Below are 13,918 nucleotides of genomic sequence, written 5' to 3'. Positions count from 1 at the left end.
TTTGAACCCGGGATGCGGAGGTTGCAGTGAGCTGAGATTGTGCCACTGCATTCCAGCCTGGGCAAGAGAGAAAGACTGTCTCAAAAAACCCAGCCACTTTATGTATCCCATCCCTTAGCACAAGGCTTACAATGCAGTAGGGGCTTATTAAATGATTGTTGACTGTATGGAAAAAAATCATTCTTCCATCGTATGTTTATTGAGCACCTATTATGGACCAGGCCCTGTATAATATTCTGGAAACACAGCAGTGAAAGAATGAATGAAACCATAAATGAGGATCTAGGTAGGGACTAAGGGTTGGCCTCTGTCCTTCCAAGTTGCACTCACTGGGCTTCATGTGGAGGACTCCACAGACATCCCCTTGAGGGCTGGCTGGTCACTTACACATTGACACCTAATGGAGTCACCAGCATTGGGACCCTCCTGCATGTCCAGTCTCAGCACCTAACTCAGGCTGCAGGTACCCAAGCCAGTCCAGGTACCCATTTAGAATAGGAAGGTTCCTATTCATAGCCTAGGATGGTCATGGCCCCAGTCAAGGGTGGTCGCTAGACACCCCCTCACCTGCCCTGCAAATCACAGGAAGAATCAGGTCAGGAGTTGCTTTGGGGATATAATAATTGAGCACCTACTTTATCCATGTTATTATTTTATTTTATTTAGACGGAGTCTCGCTCTGTCGCCCAGGCTGGAGTGCAGTGGCACAATCTCGGCTCACTGCAAGCTCTGCCTCCCGGGCTCACGCCATTCTCCTACCTCAGCCTCCCAAGTAGCTGGGACTACAGGTGCCTGCCACCACGCCTGATTAAATGTTTGTATTTTTAGTAGAGACAGCGTTTCACAGTGTTAGCCAGGATGGTCTTGATCTCCTGACCTTGTGATCCGCCCGCCTCGGCCTCCCAAAGTGCTGGGATTACAGGCATGAGCCACTGCGCCTGGCCTATTTTATTTTATTTTATTTTAAGATGGAGTTTTGCTCTTCTGCCCAGGCTGGAGTGCAGTGGCGTGATCTTGGCTCGCTGCAATCTCCACTTCCCAGGTTCAAGCGATTGTCCTGCCTCAGCCTCACGAGTAGCTGGGACTACAGGTAGCCACCACCACGCCTGGCTAATTTTTGTATTTTTAGTAGAGACAGGGTTTCATCATGTTGGCCAGGCTGGTCTCGAACTCCTGATCTCAGGTGATCCACCCGCCTCGGCCTCCTAAAGTGCTGGGATTACAGGTGTCAGCCACCGCGCCCGGCCTTAATCCATGTTATTTTGAGTCTTAGGCTGGTATGTGTCATTAGCTTCCATTCCACATCAGGAAGCTGAGGATCAGAGAGGTAAGGGGACTTGCCCTGTGTCACACAGCCAGTGAACTATAGAGACATGTCTCAAATTAAATTATGTGGCTGCAAGTTGAGAGCCTGATCCAGTCTGCCTACCACCTCCCCTTACCTCTAAGGACCTCTGAGGACAAGGATCCAGGGCTCAGGGCTCACCAGAGGACATCACATCAATCTCCTTCCCTGAAGGGCTCAAGGGGACTTATTGCTCACAGAGGCAGTCGCTAAGCCCAGGGCCAAGACAAGGGAGCCCCCACTCACCCAACACTTTTCCCGAGCTGACACATTATGTCCATAAGGGAAGCCTCTTTGAATCCTCAGAGGAGTTGGAATTATACCCATTTTACAGATGAGGAAACTGAGGCTTGAAGAGAAGAAGGGGCTTGCCATGGGTCATACAGCTGGGAGACACTGATCTAGCCTCTCTAATCCTCAAAATTCCCATCATGGCAATGATGAAGTCAGGCCAGTTTAGTATTTCCTGAGTGCTGGTGGTGCTGAGGACATAGTGATGAACCAGACTGGTCCTAGTCCTTAAGGAGTCCTTATGGTTGGGGAAGAGGAGAGAGATGCTCTTAAAATACAAAGAGGGGACTGCCTTCTGGAATAGGAGGCACCTGGGGCCTACAGGGACAGAAAAGGTAATTAACTTGAGAGGAAAGCAGGAAGGGCTTCTGGGAAGAGGTGATGCTTGAGCTTAATAAGTACTGACAGTCAGGTGGAAATTAGCCAAGTGAGAGGAGAGAGGCAGAGGGAAAGAGGAATCATTAGCTCTGAGGTCTGGAAGAGCAGAGTGTTTCTGTGGAGGGAAAGCAGGAGAGGCAGCATGTTTATGTGGGCATTTGCTATAGGCTCTGAGCTGTGACACTGGGAGCAGGAAAAGTAGAACTAGATTGGAAAGATTGTTCCAAGCTTGCAAGAGTAGCTGGGGCTAGGAAGGGCTTTATTGATTCAACAAACATTTATCAAGCACCTACTAAGTGCCAGCAGCATCACAGCTGTGACCAAGACAACAGGGTCCCTGCCCCATGTGAATCTCATATTCCAGGGGGAGAGATAAGCAATAAACACGTGAGCTGCTGACCAAATAAAATATCTTCAGAGACCGAGAGTGGCTATGAAAACAAGGAAGTCATGTGGTGGAGAGTGTCTGGGTGGGGTGACATTACGTGGTATGGGTTGAGGGGGAGTCATCTGAACTGACACCTGAAGGCAAAGGAAGCAGCAGCACACAGCACAGGACGGGAGATCCGGCCCCAGAACAGTATGTGCCAAGGCCCTGGGGCAGGAGCAAGCTTGGCATGTTGGGGAAACAGAAAGAAGCCGGTGAGCCTGGAACTTTATAAGCAAGAAGGAGGCAGTGAGGGCAGGTGGGACTGGATAGCACATGGCCTCCAGGTGTGGAAGGGAGGTTAGGTTGATCCCATTCACAATGGGAAGTTTCGAGGGGAGATGAGATGGGATGTGATTTGCATTTTAAAAGGCTCACTTTGCCCACTCCAGTGTGCAGGCTAGATGGCAGAGAACAGGAGTGGGGGGCCAGATGCCCTGTGAGGAAGCAAGGAGGGTGATGCGGTCTCACAGCCAGAAAGGATGCGGTGTTGGCCCGGGTGGTGGCAGGGGACAGAGAAGTCAATGGAGGATTTTGGATGTTTTTCTTTTTTGTAGGAGGAGCTGATGGATCAGACATATAGGAGGAGATGAAAAGGAAGCAGGGCAGAGGTCAGCCCTCCAAAGTCCAGATTCTGAAGCCAGGAACCCCTGGCTGGGTGACATACGGCCAAGTAATTCCAGCTTTCTGAGCCTAAAATGCCTCCTCTGGTCAGGGGAGGAGAAGAGGCAGAGAGAAAGAAAGAGGGAGGACGAGGAGGAGGAGGAGGAAGGGGAGGGGAGGGAGGAGGAGGAGTGGTGGAATAGAGCCTTCTAATCAGGTAAAGGAGACCTCCTCAAATCTCTTCAGTTCTTCAGAGTCTACACAGGAAGGCTGCCATCCAACAGCACTCAGAGAGATTGAGAATCTCCCCCAGTATCACAAAGCCAGTCAGTGGCAGCTCCAGGCCCCAAACCCTGGACCCTGGCTTTGCCTTTGGAGACAGATTATCAGCTGCACACCAGTCACTCAGATTCCTCAAAAACAGTGGGGCAGAGGCCCTATTTTAGGGGCCCAGAGTGGAAGGCAGTGGAGGAGGTGGAGGCAGCTAGGGGAAGACAAGGGAGGGGTAGAAGGACAAAAGCCTGGGAGTGAAGACTGCCTTTACATTCACTCCTCAGCTCAGCCCCAGACTGCCGGAGTGACCTTGGCACCTGTTCTCACTGGCGAATGGCTGCCATCTGCAGTGAAGGTCTGACCCTGAGGCTCCAGGGTCAGTCCACCTCCCACAACTCAAGTCCACGGAGGGCCTCCCTCGTGGCTCTGCACAGCCTGGGCACAGCCAGCAGAGGGCGCCACCTCAGCCACAGTGAAGCCCGCGTTGCCCCAGTGCAGGAACAGTTCAAGGAGGAGGCCCCACCTGGCAGAGGCTGCCTTGCCTGCTGCTTAGCTCTCAGGAGGCCAACTCCCAGGTGAGCCGACCACAGACACAGCAGCCAGGTAGAGCCTGCATCTTGCTGTCCCTGCTTGTAAACACGTCTCTGAATCGCTCTGAGCCTCAGTTTCCCTGTCTATAAATGGGTCCAACAATAGCACCTGCCTCACAGGGTTCTGTGAGGAGTCAATGAAGATCAACCACATAAGCGCTGAGTTCCTAGTAGCTGCCATTTTTATTAGCAGTAGTGGAAGTTGTATCATATCTTTTTTTTTTTTTTTTTTTTTTTGACGGAGTCTCACTCTGTCCCCCAGGCTGGAATGCAGTGGCACGATCTGGGCTCACTGTAAGCTCTGCCTCCCAGGTTCACTCCATTCTCCTGCCTCAGCCTCCCGAATAGCTGGGACTACAGGCGCCCGCCATCACGCCCGGCTAATTTTTTGTATTTTTAGTAGAGACGGGGTTTCACCGTGTTAGCCAGGATGGTCTTGATCTCCTGATCTCGTGATCCGCCCGCCTTGGCCCCCAAAGTGCTGGGATTACAGGCGTGAGCCACCGCGCCCGGCCAGTTGTATCATAGCTTAAAGTGCCTGACACAAAGGGTGTCCGTCCAATCAGTGGTAGCTATGATGACGACAAAGATGACGACGAGGATGTTGCAGGGACTTGGTCATTGCTTGTCTCAAATTTCCTCAACAGGTGTATCCAGTGCCTACCAACCCGGGATGCCTCTAGTGAGGGGCATCGCTGCCTTCCTGGCAACACTGTCAGACCATCCTTTTGCTGAAAACTGCCTCCTGGAAGCCATCCCCCCATCTGGCCCACCCAACTCCCTGCTCAGGGTGACCCAGCTGGCCCAGCCTCTGGCCTCCGGCCCCGTTGTTAAAAGTCTGCATGAGAGGTCTCAGAGAAGGCTGGAGGCTGGATCCAGCTGCTGGACTTCTCCCTTTGCCAGAAGGGAAGGGAACCCCGGTGGCTTCCTAGGCAGGAGATTCTCAGTGAGTCTTGTTCTCGCTGCTCAAAATTCCTTTTCTGCACACTGAGAAGAAATAAGTGGAAGAAAAAATCCCTGTGTTGTCTAAACCTCCCCTCATACCTCTGACACAGGAATGGCTGGAGGCTGAAGAGGGAATATGATGGCCCAGAGTGACAAGCCCAGGAATCCTGGCATTCTAGTTGACTCTGGTCCCACCTACTGCCAGGCACGCCCATCTGTGTTTGCGGGCCCCAGGGTGAGTGCCTGTGGGTCTGGCATCAAGGGGTCTGGTGAGGAAGGCAAGAGTCCAAGGCTTGGAGCCAAACAGTTTGGGCTCACACACTGGCACAGTCCCGCACTACAGTGTGACCTCTGGCAAATCACTCTGCCTCTCTGAGCATGTTCACCCTCCCGGCATCCATCCCAGAGTTGTGTTGTGGAGAACACAGGAGCTGTTACATGTGAAGAGGAAAGCGCAGGACCTGGCACGTGCTAAGTATCTATAAATGTTGCAGTGGGTATTATTATAAAGCGCAAGTCCCTCATTTCCCTGAGATGCTCTCTGCATCTGAGTGGGCCAGGGTGGCTGTGGGAGTGGGTTATGTCAGGCAGGATGACGTTCTGACCCACTTCTGGGTCAGCGGGCCAGGGCTTGAAGCTCCATGCCGATGCCTGCATTTGCAAGGGTGTGCATGTGTTTGGGAGGAGGAAAGGGTGTGCACTGGGTGTGCATGTGTGCAAAGGTGTGCATATGCTTGTGTGCATGCACCAAAGGCTGCCCCCATCCCAGGCATTCCCAGGGCAAATGCATACTTGCAGGTACCAGTGCAGTCTCCCTGTAGTGATTCAGGAGGCCCTGCTGTTCACTGTTACTATGGAAACAATGAGGCAATCCTCAGCCTCCAGGAGATCCTAAGGTGCCAGGAATGAGAGCTGGCCTGGTCTTCCCAGGGAGGGAGACAAATTGGGAGCACAGGGTTCCTGGCATAGGGCAACCTCGGCCTCTGGGGTGGGGTTCTGGAACTCTGGGTACCCCTGGACCCTCTGGGAAGTCTCCTCACTCCTCCAAGGAAGCCTGGCCCACTGGAAAGAGCTCAGAGGCAGAGCTAGGTTCTAGTTTGCCTCTGGCTCTAACCCCATGCATAGTCTCAGGGAGGTAACGGGTGCCAGCGGCAGTCTAGAGCTGGGGTGTGACCTTTCCTCTCACTAGGGCACCTGCCGGCAAGGCTGTGTGAATGTGTATCCTGGAGCCCGGAAGTGTCACGGAGCAGCCTCCTTCATGTGCACTACCCTCCACAGTGTCTGGTAGGTTCCCACAGCAGCTCTGCAAGGGAGGCCGGGCTCAGCTACATGCACAGTCCCTCCGCTCCCAGAGCCACACCACACGGGTGGCTGGAAATTCCCACCACTTTTCTGGGTTATCAGGAGCAGGCTGGGAGGAGAATCCCCCAGGGCTATAGGCACTGAATGCAGCGTTCAGCCTGGACCACCCAAGCAGAGCTGGGCCGCTGGAAGGCTTCTGGGAGGCAGATCCCAGTTTAGGGGGCACTTTTAAAAATTTTTATTTCACTTATTTATTTAGAGACAGGGTCTCGCTCACTGCAACCTCCACTTCCTGGGCTCAACAATCCTCTTGACTCAGCCTCCTGATTACACACCCAGCTAATTAAAAAAAATTTTTTTGTGGAGATGAGGTCTTACCATGTTGCCCAGGCTGGTCTCAAACTCCTGGACTCCAGCAATCCTCCTGCCTCGGCCTCCCCAAGTGCTGGGATTACAGGCATGAGCCACCATGCCCACCAGGAAGTTTCTTTTTTTTTTTTGAGATGGAATTTCGCTCTGTCACCCAGGCTGGAGTGCAGTGGTGCAATCTCGGCTCACTGCAAGCTCCGCCTCCCAGGTTCACGCCATTCTCCTGCCTCAGCCTCTTGAGTAGCTGGGACTACAGGCGCCCGCCACCAGGCCTGGCTAATTTTTTGTATTTTTAATAGAGATGGGGTTTCACCGTGTTAGCCAGGACGGTCTTGATCTCCTGACCTCATGATCCGCCCGCCTTGGCCTCCCAAAGTGCTGGGATTACAGGTGTGAACCACTGCGCCCCACCCCAGAAAGTTTCTTTTAAAATCTTAATTTTGGGCTGGGCTTGGTGGCTCACGTCTGTAATCCCAACACTTTGGGAGGCCAAGGCGGGTGGATCATGAGGTCAGGCGATCGAGACCAGCCTGGCCATCACAGTGAAACCCCGTCTCTATTAAAAATACAAAAAATTGGCCGGGCGCGGTGGCTCAAGCCTGTAATCCCAGCACTCTGGGAGGCCGAGGCGGGCGGATCACGAGGTCAGGAGATCGAGACCATCCTGGCTAACACGGTGAAACCCCGTCTCTACTAAAAAAAATACAAAAAACTAGCCGGGCGAGGTGGCGGGCGCCTGTAGTCCCAGCTATTCGGGAGGCTGAGGCAGGAGAATGGCGTAAACCCGGGAGGCGGAGCTTGCAGTGAGCTGAGATCCGGCCACTGCACTCCAGCCCGGGCGACAGAGCGAGACTCCGTCTCAAAAAAAAAAAAAAAAAAAATACAAAAAATTAGGCCAGGCATGTGGCTCACACCTATAATCCCAGCACTTTGGGAGGCTGAGGCGGGCGGATCACCTGAGGTCAGGAGTTCGAGACCAGCCTGACCAACATGGAGAAACACTGTCTCTACTCAAAGTACAAAATTAGCCGGGCGTGGTGGCGCATGCCTGTAATCCCAGATAATCAGGAGGCTGAGGCAGGAGAATCACTTGAACCTGGGAGGCAGAGGTTGCAGTGAGCCGAGACCACACCATCTCCAGCCTGGGCAACAAGAGCAAAACTCCGTCTCAACAAACAAACAAAAACCAAAAAGCCAGGCATGGTGGCGCATGCCTATAATCCCAGCTATTTGGGAGGCTGAGGCAGGAGAATCACTTGAATCTGGGAGGCTGAGGTTGCAGCGAGCTGAGATCGCGTCACTGGGCTCCAGCCCGGGCAACAGTGCCAGACTCCGTGCCAAAAAAAAAAAAAAAAAAATTGGCCGGGTGCAGTGGCTCACGCCTGTAATCCCAGCACTTTGGGAGGCTGAGGTGGGTGGATCACGAGGTTAGGAGATCGAGACCATCCTGGCTAACACGGTGAAACCCTGTCTCTATTAAAAAAAAAAAAAATTAGCCGGGCGTGATGGCGGGTGCCTGTAGTCCCAGTTACTCAGGAGACGGAGGCAGGAGAATGGCGTGAACCCGGGAGGCAGAGCTTGCAGAGAGCTAGATCAAGCCACTGCACTCCAGCCTGGGCCACAGAGCGAGACTCTATCTCAAAAAAAAAAAAAAATCTTAATTTTGACTCAAGTCTCAAATATCCTCCATGTCCAGGTTTTAATACATTCAGACAGAAGGGAATATAAAGTTGCAAGTGAAGACTCAGCCTCCTGCCCTCCGCTCCACTTCCAAGAAGTGACTGGTCTCTTTGCCATAACCCAGGAATGACTTTCAAATGGTCCCGTCCAAGCTAGACCAAGAGAAGTGGCAGGATTGAGTTCCCCAGCAATGGAATTGTCGAAGAAAGATCTCAATGTTTTGATTACAGAGGCTCTGAAGGGGCCAGTTCTGATTGAGGGGAGCAGAAACAGGGCAGGCCTGGCTGGGTGATCTCAGGCAAGTCACTGTCCCTCTCTGGTCAACACCTGAGGCCCTTCCAGCTATGAGCTGCTTTCACCAGCAAAAGGAAAAGCGATTACTCTCCTGGGCAAGTGTGGCCTGGATGTGACCCCAGATGCTGGCATTACTTCACCCATCCACCAAAGCCAACTCCCATATGGGAGAGATTAGGGTTGGGAGACGGTCGTGTGGGGAAGATCCTGGTCATCTGGGGCAGGGGTTGCTGGGCTGGTGGGACATTATTAGGGGAAAGGAAGATGGAGGGAGAAGAGCTGGGGTGGGAGGTGAGAGTTCAGGCTTGTCTCAGAGAGTCTCTGGTAGGCAGCAGGGAGCCATGGAAGGTTATTAAGCAGGGAGGAAGGTAATCAGATTTAGAGAAACTGATCAGAGCAGGGAAGCTGTGGGAAGGCCAGAGCCGTAATACTGGGCAGATATGACCAGGAAGTGAGTGGCACTGGGGAGAAGAGGGCAGGTCTGAGACCTCCTCTGCCACAGTGGAAGAAAGCAGGTGTAGGAGTGAGGAAGAGGGAGGGGTCCCAGATGGGGTGGGGCCTCGGCCTCCTTTGGTGGGTGGAGGGCACCCAAGGGCAGGATGGGCTGAGGGAGAAGGTGATGGGGTGACCATTGGCAGGCTTACATCAGGGTGTCTGCGGGCTTCTGGCAGCAAGTCCCGGACGTGGCTGGAAAGGCAGGTTTTACAGAAAATGGACCAGAGGGGTTGTTTTTGCCAACTTTCCCCAAAAGAAAAAAGACCATGCCAGGATTTGAACCTGGATCTGTCACCCCAGGAAATCTGTACTCTCATATTGAGGAACCAGCTAAGATGCAGCACTTTCTCTATCTCTTGGGCTCCCTGACACTGGACTTGGCATGCAGCTCAGTGCTTTTACCCAGGAGTCGGGGCTCTTCTTGGGGACCCATCGCAGCCATCTCCATCTTGCAGAGCTCAGCAGTCTCAGGGGTTCTGCCAGCAGGATCTTCAAGCCCAAACTTCTGTTTGGAGAAGGACCATCTCAAGCAGCCCCAGCCTTCCTGGTCTCCCAACACCAGGGGTTGCCTAGAAGCCACGCGGAGCCCTGTGAGTACTGACAGCCAACATTAGCTGGGCACTGACTGGGCGCAGGCGCTACGCCAAGCACCTCGCAGCTCCCTCCCTCTTAATCCTCACAGCAGCCCTTCCAGTGCTATTATTATTGTTTCCATTTACAGACCAGGGAACCAACTGAAGCTTCCAGAGGTCAAGGGCCTTGTCCCGCTCCACCGTGGGGCGGGTAACGCTGCTGTGTGACCTGGGCCCCACATATAAAGTGAGGGACTTTGCTTGAGGGCCCCCAGAACCTCATACCCCATCCCTGACTTTGGGTCTGCAGTTCCAGCTCCCAGGACTTTCCCACCCCTTGCCCCAGCATGCTGTTCCTCAGGGCCCAGCTCCCTTGAGAACAGCCAGGCCCACCCCCTCCCCCTCCCGGGCTGTGCTCCTGGCAGCTCTGCCACCCTAGGCTCTGGTCCGGGGGTGGTCCCTGGCAGAGAGGGGGCCGGGCCGAAGATGGGATGCTGGGGCTGAGATGCAGGGTATTCAGAGACCCCCAGGCCCCCACCTCAGAGTCCACTGTGCTCTAGGCTGGGGTGGGCAGGGCCTTTTGGAAAGGGGTGGCTTGGGGTTTTAATCACTTTTTCAATGTTTGTTTGTGTAATTCAGCCCCGAAATGCTTTTCCCTCCATCTGTCCCACCATCTGCTCCCGTCAGGATTTTCCAAACCGTTTGGGACCAAAGAGGCAACAAGGTGGGGGGTGGGGGGCAGGGGGTAGGGTGGCTGGGCATCTGAGGGGGCTGGGGAGGGGCCACCTTCACCCACTTCATTGAGAGGTTTCCAGAGAGGGCCTGGGCTCCTGAGTCACACAGAACTGGGTTCAATTTTTTCTTTTTTTAGAGACAGGGTCTTGCTTTGTTGCCCAGGCTGGAGTGCAGTGGTGCAATCACAGCTCAAATTCCTCAAAATTCCTGGGCTCAAGCAATCCTCCCACCTCAGCCTCCCAAGTAGCTCAGACTACAGGTGCCTGCCACCATGCCCAACTAATTTTTGCATTTTTGTGTGTGTGTGTGTGTGGTTTTTTTTTTTTTTTTTGAGACGGCGTCTCGCTCTGTCGCCCAGGCTGGAGTGCAGTGGCCGGATCTCAGCTCACTGCAAGCTCTGCCTCCTGGGTTTACGCCATTCTCCTGCCTCAGCCTCCCGAGTAGCTGGGACTACAGGTGCCCGCCACCTCGCCCGGCTAGTTTTTTGTATTTTTTTTTAGTAGAGACGGGGTTTCACCGTGTTAGCCAGGATGGTCTCGATCTCCTGACCTCATGATCCGCCCGTCTCGGCCTCCCAAAGTGCTGGGATTACAGGCTTGAGCCACCGCGCCCGGCCTTTTTTTTTTTTTTTTTTTTGAGAAGGAGTCTCGCTCTGTCACCCAGGCTGGAGTGCGGTGGCGTGATCTCGGATCACTTCAAGCTCTGCCTCCCGGGTTCACACCATTCTTCTGCCTCAGCCTCCTGAGTAGCTGGGACTACAGGTGCCCACCACCACGCCCGGCTAATTTTTTTGTATTTTTAGTAGAGACGGGGTCTCACCATGTTAGCCAGGATGATCTCAATCTCCTGACCTTGTGATCTGCCCGCCTCGGCTTCCCAAAGTGCTGGGATTACAGGTGTGAGCCACGGCGCCCGGCCAATTTTTGCATTTTTTGTAGTGACGGGATCTCGCTACATTGCCCAGGCTGACCTCAAACTTCTTGCCTTAAGTGATCCTCCCTCCTCAGCCTCCCAAAATGCTGGGGGTACAGATGTGAACCACCACACCTGGCCAGAACTGGGTTCAAATTCTGACACTGTTGCTTTCTTGCTGTGTTACCTCAGACAGGTGACTTTACTTCTCTGAGCCCCAGTTTTCCTATCTGTAAAATGGCAGTTAACATTATTGATTCCTGGGGATCATTGCAGATCCAGTGAGGTGACGTGTGCAGAGCGCTCTGCACACTGTAGGCGTTTGAGATATTGCGTCTGTCTCTCTGGTATCCCAGGAGCAGTTCTGTCCCTCCCTTGTTAGTGGTAGAGGAGGGTAGTCAGCCCTGATTTATGTGCCCCTCTCCTCCCTCCTCAGATGCTGGGAAAGTCCCCTCCCCTGGAACTTGCTCGCCCTTCCATGGACCTGCTACTGCCTGGCTCTCTCAATTACCTGCCTCTGCTTCTACCCCACCCCTGCCTCTCCCTCCTCCTGGGTGCCTCAGTCTGAGGTGGGAGGGACTAAGTATCACCAGCAGGGACACCGCCCCACACACAAGAGGCTTCCAGGGTCAGGAGGCCTCATCCATTCATGCTTATATCACCCGTCTGATCTCTCTGCTCAGAAAGGGGAAGAGACTTGCTCCAGGTTGTCCAGAGCGAGGGACCCAGGGCTGCTGCCTGGCTGCCTCTCGGCCCCCCTTTTCATGGCCATATCTTAGGGCACTAGGGCTTGGACCAAGTGCCGTGTTGTGCAGTGTGGGGAGCCCTGAACCTTTTTTGGCTGTTGGGGGGTGGGCTTCCAATGCTTCTTGGTCCCCCTGGAAGGTGCAGGTGGCTGATGGGAAGTAGCAGCAGAATCCACTAGGGTCCACACTCTGCCTCCAGAACCACCCTACACAGTCTAGGCACAGGGAAAGACAAAGGCAGGAGGGGGCTCGTGGGGAGGCGAGACATGGCCTTGCCTTCCAAAACCCCTATCTACCCGGGAGACAGAATGTAGACTGGGGGTCCTGAAGGCAGGGCACCAGAGTCACCCTCAAAGAAGAAAGGTGGTTGGTGGTGGGGGTGCTGGTGGTGGGAAGAAGTCAGCCCCTGAGGGGGTGAGCCTACAGGAGACTGAGATGGGAAAGTGGGGAGAAGGCAGAGAGGAAGCTGAGCAGCCCAAGATGGGGATAAAACGAGTCCCCCAAGGTTAAAGAGGAGGATCCAGACCACTCAGGAGAGAGAGGAAGGGGTGATTGGGGAGGGGGTGAGGCAGGGCAGGACAGTCTCCCTGACCCCAGCACAGCTGGCCCCCCAGGCCTGGTGGGGAAACAGGAGGGAGCTTGCCACTGGAGGGCCCTGGGGTGGGGGCTGAGCAGAGAGTCTCTCCCAGCCCCCAGGTCCTCACGCAGGAGGCAGCTGGGAACCACCCACGCTCATCTGGCGTCTCTCACGCCTCCACTGGGGGTCCCAACATCAGAGCCAAGGCACACAGTGGAGCCGGTGTTCCGGAGAGCCCAGCTGTCCCCACCCCACCTTAGCCTGGCTCCTCAGTTCCTCCAGCTGAGACCTCCCCGCCTGCCTCCAAGCAGGAGGGACTAAGGCTAGACTCTGAGGACTTGAGAGGCTTGGTGTGGGAGCCTGGAGGCGGAGCCCTGGGGAGCCAGAAGGGGCTGAGCTGCCGATGCTGAAGAAACTCCGGGCTGGGAAGGGCCCTCCGGGCAGATGGCTAATGCTGCCAGCTTTACCTGCAAAGTAAATCCAGAAACCAGACTCACTCCGGCCATCTCTCAACCTGAAATGGCCCCCTGCTCCCACCTTGCCCCCAACTCCTCAAAGTCTGTTCTTGACATAATAGCCCAAGGAAGCTGACCACATAGAGGTCACACCCTCTCACTCTGCTCAAAGCCCCCAGGACTTCCCATCTCATCTGGAATAAAAAGCCTAAAGTCATTATCATAGACCCCTAGGCTCTAGATGGCCCCAATGGCAGTTACCATTCTAACTGCCACACCCCAATCCCAACGTTTAAAAACACATGTCTGATATCAACATGAATATTGTGTCCATTGTTTTTGTCTGCGTCTGTAGTCCCATTACCTAGATAGAACAATGCTGGCTGCAGAACTAGTGTTTTATACGTATTTGTGGAATGAATGGATGAGGGTGCACACATTGGAAAAATTATTTGAACCCTCTGGGCCCATTTCTTCATGGGGACAATAAGGACCAACCTCTAGAAATGGAAAAAGGACAAAATCTCAGTTCAGCATGCGGAGATTGTTGCTGAGGCTGGGGGCAGGAGGAGCTGGGCTGGGGGTCATGGACTCTGGAGAGGAGCTGTGCACTCGGCAGGCAGTGGGCAGGTGCCACAGGATCCCCAGGCAGAAGATGTTCTGCTCTCCTGTCATGGCCTGCACAGTCAGAGGCTGGGGAGGGAGGAAGGGAGGGGGTTTCCTTGATTGGAGGGGGGAGTGGGAGGAGCAGCTGATACCAAAGTTGGGAGGTGGGATTAATTCTGAGAGGGGGTCGGGGTGAGGTCTGGAGTGGTCCAAGGTGGAGGTGGGGAAGGGGGCGTGTCTGACCCCCTACCCCGTGTCTGGGGGCGTGTCTGGCCCTCCACCCCGAAGACCTCAGTAGCTGGAGGAATGGGCGCTCCACCCTT

At 54.2% G+C, this 13,918-nt stretch overlaps 1 long non-coding RNA gene across 1 annotated transcript; it reads left to right on the top strand.

Moving 5' to 3' along the window:
• Nucleotides 1-4,303: 4,303 nt before the first annotated feature.
• Nucleotides 4,304-13,675, top strand: LOC105494654 (uncharacterized). The gene is made up of 4 exons (XR_011623467.1): nt 4,304-5,327; nt 6,042-6,136; nt 9,448-9,582; nt 11,648-13,675. It is a non-coding gene; the product is annotated as an uncharacterized lncRNA (long non-coding RNA).
• The last annotated feature ends 243 nt before the right edge of the window (nt 13,676-13,918 follow it).

Source organism: Macaca nemestrina, chromosome 1 (assembly GCF_043159975.1).
Source record: "Macaca nemestrina isolate mMacNem1 chromosome 1, mMacNem.hap1, whole genome shotgun sequence".
Lineage (NCBI taxonomy): Eukaryota > Metazoa > Chordata > Mammalia > Primates > Cercopithecidae > Macaca > Macaca nemestrina.
This window is presented reverse-complemented; position numbering and strand designations above follow the sequence as displayed.